The sequence below is a fragment of the Neovison vison genome, chromosome 4 (assembly GCF_020171115.1).
Source record: "Neovison vison isolate M4711 chromosome 4, ASM_NN_V1, whole genome shotgun sequence".
Lineage (NCBI taxonomy): Eukaryota > Metazoa > Chordata > Mammalia > Carnivora > Mustelidae > Neogale > Neogale vison.
The window spans coordinates 161667748-161680520 of NC_058094.1; the positions used below are offsets into that span (position 1 = coordinate 161667748).

Sequence of the window (12773 nt, forward strand, 5' to 3'; positions counted from 1 at the left end):
ATGGCACAAGTTGTGTGGTGCCAGCTGTCGCGCTGAAACACAAAGTGCTGTGAGCCTGGGGGCCTGCTGCCAAAGTGGCTGGGAGAGATACCACTTACCTCAAAAAGGTTAAGCCATTGGAACTTGAAAAATAAACCCAGAAGTACTCTCCATTCTTCGTGACACCTAAATTCATTGGTGCCCTGAAATGGGGCACTTAAACTTTCTTGGTCTTGGTTTCCTAAATATTTATGTAATACTGTTTCTAGATGTTAATTTAAAAAAAAAAAAGTTACCATCTAATGAAACTTCATCAGTAAATCATTCTATAAATCAGTAAATCATCCTATAATTTTGTGTTGTTTGACGATGTCATTTAGAGGAGGTAGAATGAACCTCTTACTTTCAAACTCCCATAATTTATTCCACAGCCTCACCAATCTCCAAAATGACAATGCCAATAATTTTTTTTCCTCTATCCTTCCATGTGTCTACCTAGTCTGATTAAGGAGAATTGGCTTTATCTTTTGTTCTGCATCAGAAAAAGACGAGTCTTATCATCAAATTCTTATACATTAGAAGTTGAAACACAGCGGGGTGGGAAGATGACCTTGCCAGTTCTGCTTTGGGCACATGCCTATGCACGCCGCCTGCACACACAGAAATCTAGGCTGCTGTAAATGCAGCAGCACCTATGCACGTTTTGGCCTGCAGTCTGTGTGAGTTGGACACATGCCAGCTGGGAAGTAGGCGAAGAATAGCTTTGACAGCACTGCATCCCAGTAGACCAGAGAAGCGCAGGCAAGACAGTTACTTCATGATTGCTATTAACCATTTTATTAATATTATTGATATGAAGGATTATGTTGGTGACCTTTCATTTGTCACCTGATGTTTTCTTCAAAAAGATTTTGGACAGATTTTATTATCCCTCTTTCATAGATGAGCTACTTTGGCGCAGTAATGTCATGTAATATCAAAGATCACAACTTATAAGACAGAACTGGAATTAAAACCAAAGTTTGATGCCAAAATGTCACAAAGACTTTCAACTCCAGAGTCCTTTGTAACTCAGAAGAGAGGAGACTAACACTGAAACCATAATACCACTAATTTTATAGTAGGCTATATACTCCTTTCCTCTTCTCTTTCCCCAAACCCCTACTTCCAAAAGAGAAAACAAAATCAAGAACATTCTAGAATGAATGACTTCTGCTCAGACTACTGAAACTGAAAAGCCTTGAAGATAATTGCCCATATTCCTCTTTCAAATAGAGAAAGCTGAGACTTAAAAATGGTCTCAGTCTTGGGGCGCCTGGGTGGCTCAGTGGGTTAAGCCGCTGCCTTCGGCTCAGGTCATGATCTCAGGATCCTGGGATCGAGTCCCGCATCCGGCTCTCTGCTCAGCAGGGAGCCTGCTTCCTCCTCCTTCTCTCTCTGCCTGCCTCTCTGCCTACTTGTGATCTCTCTCTGTCAAATAAATAAATAAAATCTTAAAAAAAAAAAAATGGTCTCAGTCTCTTATGACAGAGCCAGGACTAGAAAGAGACAATTCATATTCCCAGACCAGCACTCTCAATTTCATTACAAAAAAAAAAAAGAAGAAGAAGAAGAAGAAGAAAAAGAAAGCATCTTCAAAATCAAGAAGTTGCTTTCCTGATTGTTCACCTGCTTCCATAGTTATTGGTCCAGAAACCCTACAACAATTCGGAGAATGGCAAAGTTTTCTTTCTTTGTACACCCAACGCATGAGTTTATAGTTAGTGCTTTGTCTCACCAGGAAGGAGAAAATCAAAGCTATTATAAAATGTTGTGTCACTTTTCAGAGAAGGCTGTATTTTGACATCAATATATTTTTCTTTTCATCCTTAGCTCTGACAAGGAACGTTTTGAATGAGGTCAGTGATATTAATTTTACTTTAATTTTAACTTCCCGAGCGAGTTAGTCTGTAGAGTTTCTATTTTGGTAATTTGAGTTTTAGCAGTTAAGTTGTACTCTGATATTCTGTATTTCCTGAAATTAGACACTGGAGGGAATACATTGGAGACATGAAGAAGCCTCCAAAGAAGAAATTCATAATCTTCAAGCTAGAGAAAATTTGATTTACAGGAGAGTTAAACAACAACAAAAACCCCCAGCAAAATAAATAGGGATGACGGCAGCAACTCTGCCTGAGCAGTTACATATGAATAAATAAGCTAACATTCATATTAGAAATTTAATCCTACTTGGAAAATGCAATGGAAATTGATTCATCTTTATTTGCGTTTCTAACCAAAGTTAAGAAAAATGAGTTTCTGAAAGTAATTTTCTGGGCCGTTTTCTCTCAGTTCCAAATGCATCCTTCTTTATTTTTTACTGTTTTGGGAAACTAGGGCTGGAGGTCTGCAAAACATATTTCTCCTTTGCTGGCTGCCTTCCTGCTGGGTTGCTCAGCTAGGAGGTCATGGAGGGAAGCTGAAGATTGGAGAAGGGGAGCAAGTTATTTCCTCTTCCTCTTGGGTTCAGTCTGAGGCTTCCTTTGGCACTCTTAGAACCAGGGTCATCATCCTCTTCCCAGGGATAAGAGCATGAGGGAGGTAGTTCCTCAAACTCAATCACTGAGCCCCAGCTAAACAGAGGCTGTCCACACTGCTGTGGGGCCAGCACCAGTGGGCACCACGGCCTTCCCGGTTGCCTGATTGCCAGCCTCAGAGGGCTCTTTCTTGAGCCAGTGAGGTGTGGCAGCAGCCTAGCACCTCTCCTGAGAAGTCTGAGGGCCAGTTCCACAGAGTTCCCTTTTAGGCTCCTGGGAACGGCATCCTCTCTTCAATCCCAGCTCTGCAAGGTCCCCTTCCCAAACACTGGATTCCCCTGAGGATCCCTAGCCCTAGAAGGATAGCTGCATCCTGTAGGGATTACCTCTGTGTGTTCGCTTTTTTCAGTCCTCCTGGTTAAACCAGTTTAAACTGGGTTTAACCAGTTCCCTATATTAAATTATTTTGTGAAATACCTTAGCATGTTTTTGGTTTTCCCAACTATACCCTGACATAGAAGTAAAAATGAGAGGATATGTGGAGAAATAGGGCAAGTTGGTGGCCTAAAGGAATTGGAGTGAGGAACACTAAAACTTAAAACTTATAACTATTATTTTAAGACTTAATGAGAACATGAGGGAAGGAATCTCTCATTTTCTTAAATGCAGAGGTCTTTAGTCTTCCAAGACCTGTTTTGTGGTGGAGAGTCTGTAATAGGACTAGATACCAAGAGGATAGAACTAAGGGGTCCAAAACAGGACAGCTTGGCAAAGCTGATCTTCCTTTTCCATGACAAAGAACTTTCTGACCGTCGGCAGAATCCTAAGCTGGGAAGATCAGTGAATAGGACTATTGAAGAAGAGATTCAATTTAATATTCTCAAAACCCAAGATTCAATGCTTCTAGCAACAGCTGACAATCAACAGAAAGGTAGAGGAGGACTGTGAATTGGAACATCCTTATGCTAGGTTTAATATTCCACTCCAGAAGCAACAGAGACCAATCCCATTCCCTGTCAGATCAAATCGATGACCCAGAAATTGACCTCAAAAATGCCTGGAAAAAATGCAAATGATAATTGACTAACATTGTTGCCTCCTATATGATACGCCAAAAGCAATATGAGAAGTAAGTAATTTTAAGAAATCATGCAGGGTTCTATAGTAGAGTGTCATCAGGGGGGCGAACTAGCCAGTGTGTGATATCAAAGACTCTGGAAACTGGAAGCACAACTCTTAAAAAAAGAAAAAATTCTTCTAATATTCGAGTGTAACACTGTTCTGAGATTTCCTTGCTCAGTATCACATTTATGTAAACTTCCAGACAGGAATATCCAAAGATAGCTGAGGGAGACTAACTCTCTAATCAAGTTTAAAATAGAACAGAAAAGTGAAAATGAAAACACAGAGACCTTCTTCTGGTCGGCAGGTATTCCTGGATGCTGCCCCTCTTCTTTTTAAAATTTTTATTTAAATTCCATTTAGTTAACATAAAGTGTAGTACAGGGGTAGGATTTAACAATTCGTCAGTTGCATAGAACACCTAGTGCCCATCACAAGTGTCCTCCTTTATGCCTATCACCCAGTTACCCCTCATCCCACCCTCCACCCCTCCTGCAACCTTCAATTTGTTTCCTAGAGTTAAGCATCTCTTATGGTTTACCTCCCTCTCTGTTTCCAACTTATTTTATTTTTCCTTCCCTTTGCCTATGTTCATCTGTTTTGTTTCTTAAATTCCATATATATGTGAAATGAGTGAGTATTTGTCTTTCTCTGACTGACTTTATTTCCTTCAACATAATACCCTTTAGCTCCATCCACATCATTGCAAATGGCAAGATTTCATTCTTTTTGATGGCTGAGTAATATTCTGTGTGTGTGTGTGTGTGTGTGTGTGCGTGTGTATCACACTTCCCACTAATTTCCATAAAGTCTTCTCCTCAAATCCATGCACTTACTCCAATGCTCTGAATATAAGCTTTTAAGTTCTGTGATACAAGTTTGGCTGACCTTTTCCTCTTCGCTCAGAAGTACTTCATAGTATTCAAGCCATGAGAAATTCCCAAATAGCAGTGGCCCTTCGAGGTAAAGAGAGTTAGTTATAAAAGCCCCAATAACATGTATGTTCAATGTTTTCAAAGGCTATCTGAATGTCATGTGTTGGCCCCTCAGGAAGTTTCTGAATGTAAGTAATTAACACAGATAAAGGGGAAGGAAAAAGTCACACATCTTGCCTTCTTTTCATTCCATCTTTCTGTCATCAACCCCTTACCTCCCTAAGTGCTATAATTCCCTAAAAGCAGTTTAGAATTTATGCCATGGGACTTTTGTTTGATTTTGGGAAACATTTATGCCCCCTTAAAATCTGTTGGGAAATTTCAGTTTTCACCAAGAAGTTTAAATCAGAAATCAGTCCTCTGTGCAATTTTAACCATACCCTTCATCCAATAAATATTTACAAATACAGATATGACAAGACCCAGCCAAAGAACTAGCATTATAATGTCATTTCTGAACAGCTGTTTCTTAACAGACTGTATGGTATAAATAAGTCTCACTGCTTGTTTGCATCCTTTGGTAAATGGATTCTTCCACATCTCTATAATACATTTACATATGATGGTTCTTTGAAATTTTGTTTTGGTATGGTTCACTTTGTTTATTAACACAGTGGACTTCAATTTTGAGTTTCCCTTATAAAACTTGCCTAGAGAATGCCAAATGCTGGTTTGGGAGACCTGCAGTCAAGAAGTCAGGTCTGCATACCAAAAGCAGAACATAGCTAAATGCAAAATGAGGGAATTTAATCAGCACCTCCACAGATTTGTTAAGAATATGGGTGGTTAGTGGGGCACCTGGCTGGTTAAGCATCCAACTCTTGATTTTGGCTCAGGTCATGATGTCAGGGTTGTGAGATCAAGTTTTTTTTGGGCATGGAGCCTGCTTGATATTCTTTCTCTCACTCTCCCTCTGCCCCTCCCCACCTCCCTACTTTACCCCCAACCCCATCCATGTGCTCTAAAAGAAAAAAAATGGGGGTTGCTAGTTACACCTCTTCATTTAAGCAAAAATGGAATCTTGTATGAGTAGCCTGTGAATTCAGAGCCAACCTGCAACTGACCTGGAGGGCAGTTGTTGCTTTTCCTAAAATTCTTACCAACACATTAGGCCACCATGGCCAGTTTGGAGACCCACATGTCCACTGACCTAGAACTGATGTCACACAAGGACATAGGCTGAAAGCGATCATTAGAGTTATTAATTTGATAAGAGATATGTTAACCACATATAAAGACAGTGATACAGCATCCTTAGCTTTGATTCTGCAGAATGAAATTAACTTTTTATCTTCACCTTTGTGAATATTTCTCATTCTTTAAGACTCAGCTCCAATTCTACCTCCCCCAAACAAATCTTCTTAATTATGCTCAATCAGTGTTCTCTTCATCCCCTGAAGTCTATAACATATAGTACTTGCCTGGGTTAGCAATTATCTTGTCACAGGCATATTGTCACCTCCCCAACCAGGTATTACATCTCTTTATATCCTTCAAAATGCCTAGCATAGTGATAAAGACATAGTAAAAACTCAAAAATACGTACTGATTAGATAATCAATTGGTTGAAGGTTTTATCCAAAATCATTTAAAATACTTCCTCCAACCTTCAGTCTTTTTTCTTTGCAGGGAGGATCTGGATTTTTTTTTTACTTTACCAGTTTGGCTTTCCAGTTTACTCATGAGTTGTACGTGATTTTGCCTTGGTTTACACATGTAGACCAGGGATGATATTTAAAATATATTGGGGTACAGACCAATCAGAATGCAACTGTTTACCAGAGGCCACCTATTGTGTCAGGCATTAACCCTTTGATGAATTACAGGCAAGGCTCAGGTATGTAAGGGGATGGCCCAGAATGGCCAGAACCACTGGAACGTACTAGCATGGCAAGGTCTCTCTCTACCAACAGAAATGGAAGTACTTTAATAGTTTTCAATAGTTTAACAACTAGTATTGCTAGAATGGTACAAACTAATAATTACCAGCCTGGCCCTGAAATCAGCAGCAACAGCAAGCAGGGAAAATAAGCAGCCATCAGGCAGGGTCTGTAGAGAATTGAATTCCCACTCTTAGGTATAGAGGTTTTAAAAACAAAACAAACAAACAAACAAGCAAAACAAATAGAAGAATTCCCCATCCTTTTTCCTAGCTTTGTGTCGCCAGAATTTATAGGTACTTTAGAATTAGTTGAAACTATCATAAAATTTGTTTCTAAATTACAGTTTGCAGTAATTTATTTTAGTATTACCTAATGGCACTCAGTTTTGAATATTCGTATTTGTCATTTTCTATGCATTCACTGACTCAAATGTTATTATGATAACTGTTATCTATGTGCACTCTACCTTGTTTCAAGAAAAATGCTTAGGAAAATTCAAAAAAGATCCCATGCAATAAGATAAAATATTTGTGGTGTATGTGGGATGAACTAGATAAAAGTAAAAGAAGAAAAGATAGAATTAGGAGTGATGCTTGTATTCAGAGTACTTGCTATAAGGTCTGATATATTTGCAAAAAGCGAGCTATGAATTTGGGCTCTAATCTTTCTAGCAGATAAAATGCAGAGGGAAACATCAGTTATAAAATATACAGAATCCATCGAGATAAAAACAAACCAATTGCTCAGAGAAACACACTGATTCATTCTCCTGAGACTGCTATCAATAATAAAGGTGTTTGCTTAAAATGGAATTCTTTTACACAACTGCTTTCTTTAATCAAAAGCTTGGTGTAAAAAGCTAATAAACAAAAACCTTGACTTTTGCAGGTTTCCCACTTACACTGAACTTAGAGTTTACTTAAACCTCTCTTCTCCCAACTAAGTTCTGAAGATGATCCAAACCCTTATTAGTAAATAAGCCAGTCTTACAATTTTGAATATTGGACTAAGTAGTCTAGTCCTATTAGAAGTGTTTATTCCCTCTTAACTGTCAAAACCTGAATGAAATAGATGTAGGTTTTATAACAGGTTTTTGGCCCTTAGATCTCCTAAAAGAAGTAGTAGTAGTAGTCAAGCATCAAGGACAAGCTCAGACCTTGTAAATATGCCACAGCATTGCCAACCTCAAGCCTGGAATCCCATTTTGAGCAATTACTAGTAGTCCTGTTTAATTTGAAATTCAGTTTATGTGGCTCTTAATTCTAAGCAGCTCTGCTATGAGGGAGAACCTTTTCTAGTATATATTTGGGATATGTCCCTTTGTGTTTCTGAAGAAGAGATGTGTTTTAGAACTTTTTTGTGATAGGTTGGTGTAATTGGCTTCAGTAATTCAGAAACAGCATTCATTTCTGAGGCATTTATGGAAAATACATATTAATAAGCAAAGAGTCTCCCTCTTTCTCTCTTCCCCACCCCCAAACCCCATTTCCCAAGAGGCTTCTTGGAGGAAACTGTAAGGTGTGATTTCTTTCAGTCATTCCATCATGCTCTCTTTTCTCATCTGATATGCTAAATCAGATAACTGCAAGGAGCAAAGATAAGGGCAGGGTTGGAAAAGACGTGGGCTTTACGTCTCTGTGATCACAGCCTCCCTGACGGCTCAGTACCCAGAAACCCAAAGTCCAGTGGCTGGTACTGCCATGCCTGGGAGGCATGTAATTAATGTGATGCAGTGGTGGTGAGTGAGAGAACAAAATGTGTGTCATTTTGATCATTTTGCTAACGCCCTGCCAAATCATCAAACCGTCTGAGGCTTAGTTGATTGTTACGGTTGGTTTGCAGAATACATGATAAGGCTGAACAGGAAGTACATTTTCAACTTTTTCTAAAATTCAGAATGTATCATTAGTATTACCTTGCTTACTTTAATTGTTCTGAAACTATAGAGGACTTAAGGAACTATACAAAATTATTTAGTTTAATGAACTCAGTTTTCAACTTATCTAAGTCACTAATCTTATTTCCTTTAATAAGGGCATGAACAGAACTCCCCTGGCTCATTAATCCTGAAATCAGAAGTCGACTCCAAAGGGAGTAGTACTTAATATACTTAAAATGTTGAACATTTTTACAGCCCTTTCTCATACAAAGTCTTATTTAAACCTATCTTGTGAGAAAGGGTTTTTTTTGTTTTTGTTTTTGTTTTTTTTTTTAGCTTTGAGAGTTTTTCCCTTAGCACAGGTACCCTCAGTGGGCACATAATAGAGCCTTAACAAGTACTCATTGGCAGAAAAGGAAGGAAGGAAAGATGGAAGGGTGGAAGGAAGGGAGGGAGAGAAAGGTTCCTTTTACATGTGAGAAAATTCAGAGGAGTTAGTGATTTGTCAACGCATATTGGGCTGGTGGGAATAACCTGAAGTCTTTAAATCCACTGTTCTTTATTGCTCAAAATGGCTTTTGCTCTGCCTTGTATATAAAATTTTGCACTTTGTAGAAAATCACAATACCATTATTTGATGGTATTGATCTCCAAATTGTTGTTCACTGATAACACTTGATTTCATTTCTTCACCAGTTTCTTATTGTGATAATTTTTATGATTATTCTACTCACTGTAATGAAATATTAACTCTAGCTGCAAACATATCCCAAAATTAGACCAACATTTTTGAGTGTTACTAGCGGCTTTAAGGCATGACTTCGGTATTTAACTTTTTATGCTAATTCTTAATTTGTTTCCAAGGCTTTGAGCAGAAATTTCTCATTTGCAACTCAAATCAAAGGGGCATGATTCCTTACTTTTTTATTGTTGCCAGTTTCTCCATGTCACTCATTTTAGCTCCTAAGCAAATAACTGAACTTTTCAGTTATATCATAGTGAAATGAAAATAAGAATACTTAAAGGTGCAAGACATATACATGGAAGATAATGTAGTTTCCTCAGGCTTAAAAGTGAATAATAACTTAAATGCTGATACTATTCGTTTCATACTGCTGTTGATTGTGCAATCCCACTGATGCAGATTAAACTGTATTCCCTCAAAATTTTTATGTCCAAACCCTAACCCCCAGTGTGATGACATTTGGAAGCGGGACCTTTGAGAGGCAGTTAGGGTTAGATAAAGTCATGAAGGTAGGACCTTCATTATGGAATTAGTGGCCTTATAAAAAGAGGAGAGAAAGATACCTCTCTCTATATCATGTAAAGAGGGACACAGCAAGTAGGCTGCCGCCTGCAAGCCAGGAAGAGAACTCTATTAGAACCAGGATCAAACCAGCCTGAACCTTGATCTTGGACTTTCCAGCCTCCAGAATCATGAGAAAATAAATGTCTGTTGTTTGTGCCTCCCAGTCTATGGTATTTTATTATAGCAGCCATGTGCCAAAAATTTTAATTTAAAATCTAAATTATATTTAGTCCATAATTAATGAGATGATTAAGACTGTGTTTTAGGCCTTTAAACATTTAGCAAATGTTTCCTGGTCATCGTCATTATTAATCTTTACCAGTGTCACAGGTAACATGTCAGGAGTCTCACCTCCTTTTCATAAACTAACTTGATGTAGGCCGGGCTATTAAAATATCATGATCGTTTACCAGATTAGTCACTGAGCCAACCATAGTGACCAGACTTCAAGTTGGGGGTCAAAGCTTGTTTCCTCAGCCTCACTTAAACTCATCCTTTATGAGTCATAGATTTCTGAAAAGGGCATTCAATAAGGAAAGTGGTACAAATTAAATTGTCCCTACCTCCTGGACCTTGGTCATTTTTCTATAAATGACCTATAAACCTATATGAATGACCTATAAATGACCTATAAACTATAGGTCCTAAATGACCTATAAACTATAAATATATATAAATTTATATAAAATGTAAATATAAACCTATATGAATGACTTATAAACTATAGGTCCTAAATGACCTATAAACTCTAAATAATATAGCATTATATTTTTACATATCAAATTCTCTCTCCTGGGCCCTGGACCATGTCTTATGTGTTGTTGTTTTTCTTCTTAGCACCTGGCATGGAAACTGGCACAAAATGAACCTTTGCAATTGTTTGGTGAGTAAATAAAGGACTGAATGAAAAGACTGACTAACATATAAATGCAACACGAGAAAGCTATTAAGAGTATGGGCTTTGCAATCAGGCAACACAGATTCAGATCCCAGTTACGTCACATCCTAGTGAGTGACCACACTTCACTAAATTTCTTTTCCTCCTCTGTAAGATGGGGCTGGTAACAGTCCCTCACTGAAGTGAGGAAACAACAAGGTAATGCACATAAGACTTAGCATAGTATCAGCATCGCAGATGTTACGTGCATGAGTTGCCCCACCTCTAACTATCTGTGTTGTCTCGACATAGTTTCTTATCCCTCTTTACCTTAATCCATGGTGGAAAAAATGGGGGTCATGAGGTTTACCTTAGAGGAATAAAAAAATTTCAATCAGAGAAGATAGTGAGCTTGAAAATATAATACAAATGCTAGGCACAAATGTTATTATTTTACTGTCCAAAAAAAAGGAATCTTGGGAAAACTGTAGGAACAAAGTGTAGTGAGTATCAAAATGAAGTTTGAGAACCAGGTTCTAATCTTATTTCCACCCTCCTAACGCTAGACAAGAAGCATAAGTATCCTGGGCCTCTGTCATCTTGTCTAGAAAATAAGATGGTAGTCTAGATCATTTTTCAAATCAATTCTGTGTCTAAAATTGTATCAGCTTAAATCACTGTTATTTATGCAATCTGAATTTTTATCTCTTGCTTGAGAATAGGGCTATAAAACATTACCATATCTCTCTAAGGGAGATGAGTAGCCAACAGGTGTTTTAGAAATGGGTAAACTGAAATGCTGTGTGACCAGTCCCTAGCCTAGCAAAAGTCAGTGGTGGAGGACACAGATTCAGACCAAGAGATGCCTATGCCCTGTTTAGAAATATACTTTTCTACTGAGTTTCAACTGATTCTATATTTAAAATTCTCCTGGTTAAATAAGTTATGGTACCTGTAGAGGAATACAATAGACTCACTAAAATGACCTGGTAGAAAAGTTTTAATTAGATATAACAATATTGATGAAAAATTGTCCCAAAATGAACATATTAATATCCATTATGGACAAAAACACAGGCACGTGAACACACACCCACTCCACATGTTAGTGATAATAGCAGTTCTGGTCATGAAAGGACATGAAAACTCATTCAGATGGGGGATATAGTAAGAAATTGAAAATACATTAAAAGCTCTAAGGGTCAGACTAATGGATTGAGTTAAGTGTCTCTCTACAGGTGCACAGTTCTCTAATACCTCCGATTCTATACCTTGTTTGGAAGCTATAAATGTGAAAAGCTATTGCTTGCTCAACAATTTTTTGAGAAAATTAAGGGAGAAAATATATACTAAAGCCTCTACCCCAGTGCCTGTCCACACTAAGTGTTGAAGAAAAGCTAATTCCCTTGGATTCTCTGTGGGAAGCTCTGCTTAGAAAAGGCAAAAGAAAAAAATCATTCTTGTTCCATAATTTAATCTCTTTTCTCAAAATGGCCTCCTGAAAAAGGCTTCTAAATAAACACACTTCCCTCTTGATTGTAGAGGCTGGGAACAGTAGTTTATTACTCTACGTCTATCTAATTCTGTTTTGGTTTAACGCTACACGTTTGTTATCTGGACACATTTTGGGAGAAAGATTGTATGAGATGTGAAAGCAAAGCACTACTTTTTATCTGTGCCTACCATAGAGTTGCATAATATATTGATTTTATAACTCACTTATTCATCATCTATATCCCTTGAAGTCACTAAGCATTTTTCTGAGTCCACTGATAATCTACTTCTTAAAGCTAAATTTTATTTCTGACACACACAACCCTGCCCACACACACACACTTATTCCTCCGTCCTTCTATACTTTTTCTTTTTCTTCTTTTTTTCTTCTTTTCAATTGATCTCTTATTAACAAAAAATGAAGGAGATGTTTTAGGCACAGAGTAAATTTTAGAGGTAAGCAAACTGAAATGGACTGAGTGGGTTACAATATACCATTTTTCATAAAAATATGAGAAGACTTTTGTTAATTCCATTGTCTTAGTTACTTTATTTATCTAGGATATTGGGTTCCTGTTTCTTTCCCAGGAAACTCTTCCTTCTGCCAAGGTACAGCCAATCAGTTCTTTCAAACTCATGACCACACCATCCATTTCATTTTTCAACATGAGCTTAGGTGGGTGTCCTAATAAGAGGTGGTCTGTAGCAGCACCTACAGACAGATTGCAGTTGCAATCTGTGTGTTCCCTAAAATATTAACACTTGAATTTCTTTAACAT

General features: G+C 37.8%; 1 long non-coding RNA gene across 2 annotated transcripts in view; it reads left to right on the forward strand.

The window, feature by feature from the left end:
- Positions 1 to 1846: 1846 nt before the first annotated feature.
- LOC122904827 overlaps positions 1847 to 12773 on the forward strand; it is a 68485-nt gene continuing 57558 nt past the window's right edge. For both annotated transcript variants that reach the window (XR_006384267.1, XR_006384268.1), the window contains exons 1-2: positions 1847 to 1877; positions 10461 to 10506. This is a non-coding gene — a long non-coding RNA (uncharacterized LOC122904827). The remainder of the gene's footprint in view (positions 1878 to 10460; positions 10507 to 12773) is intronic.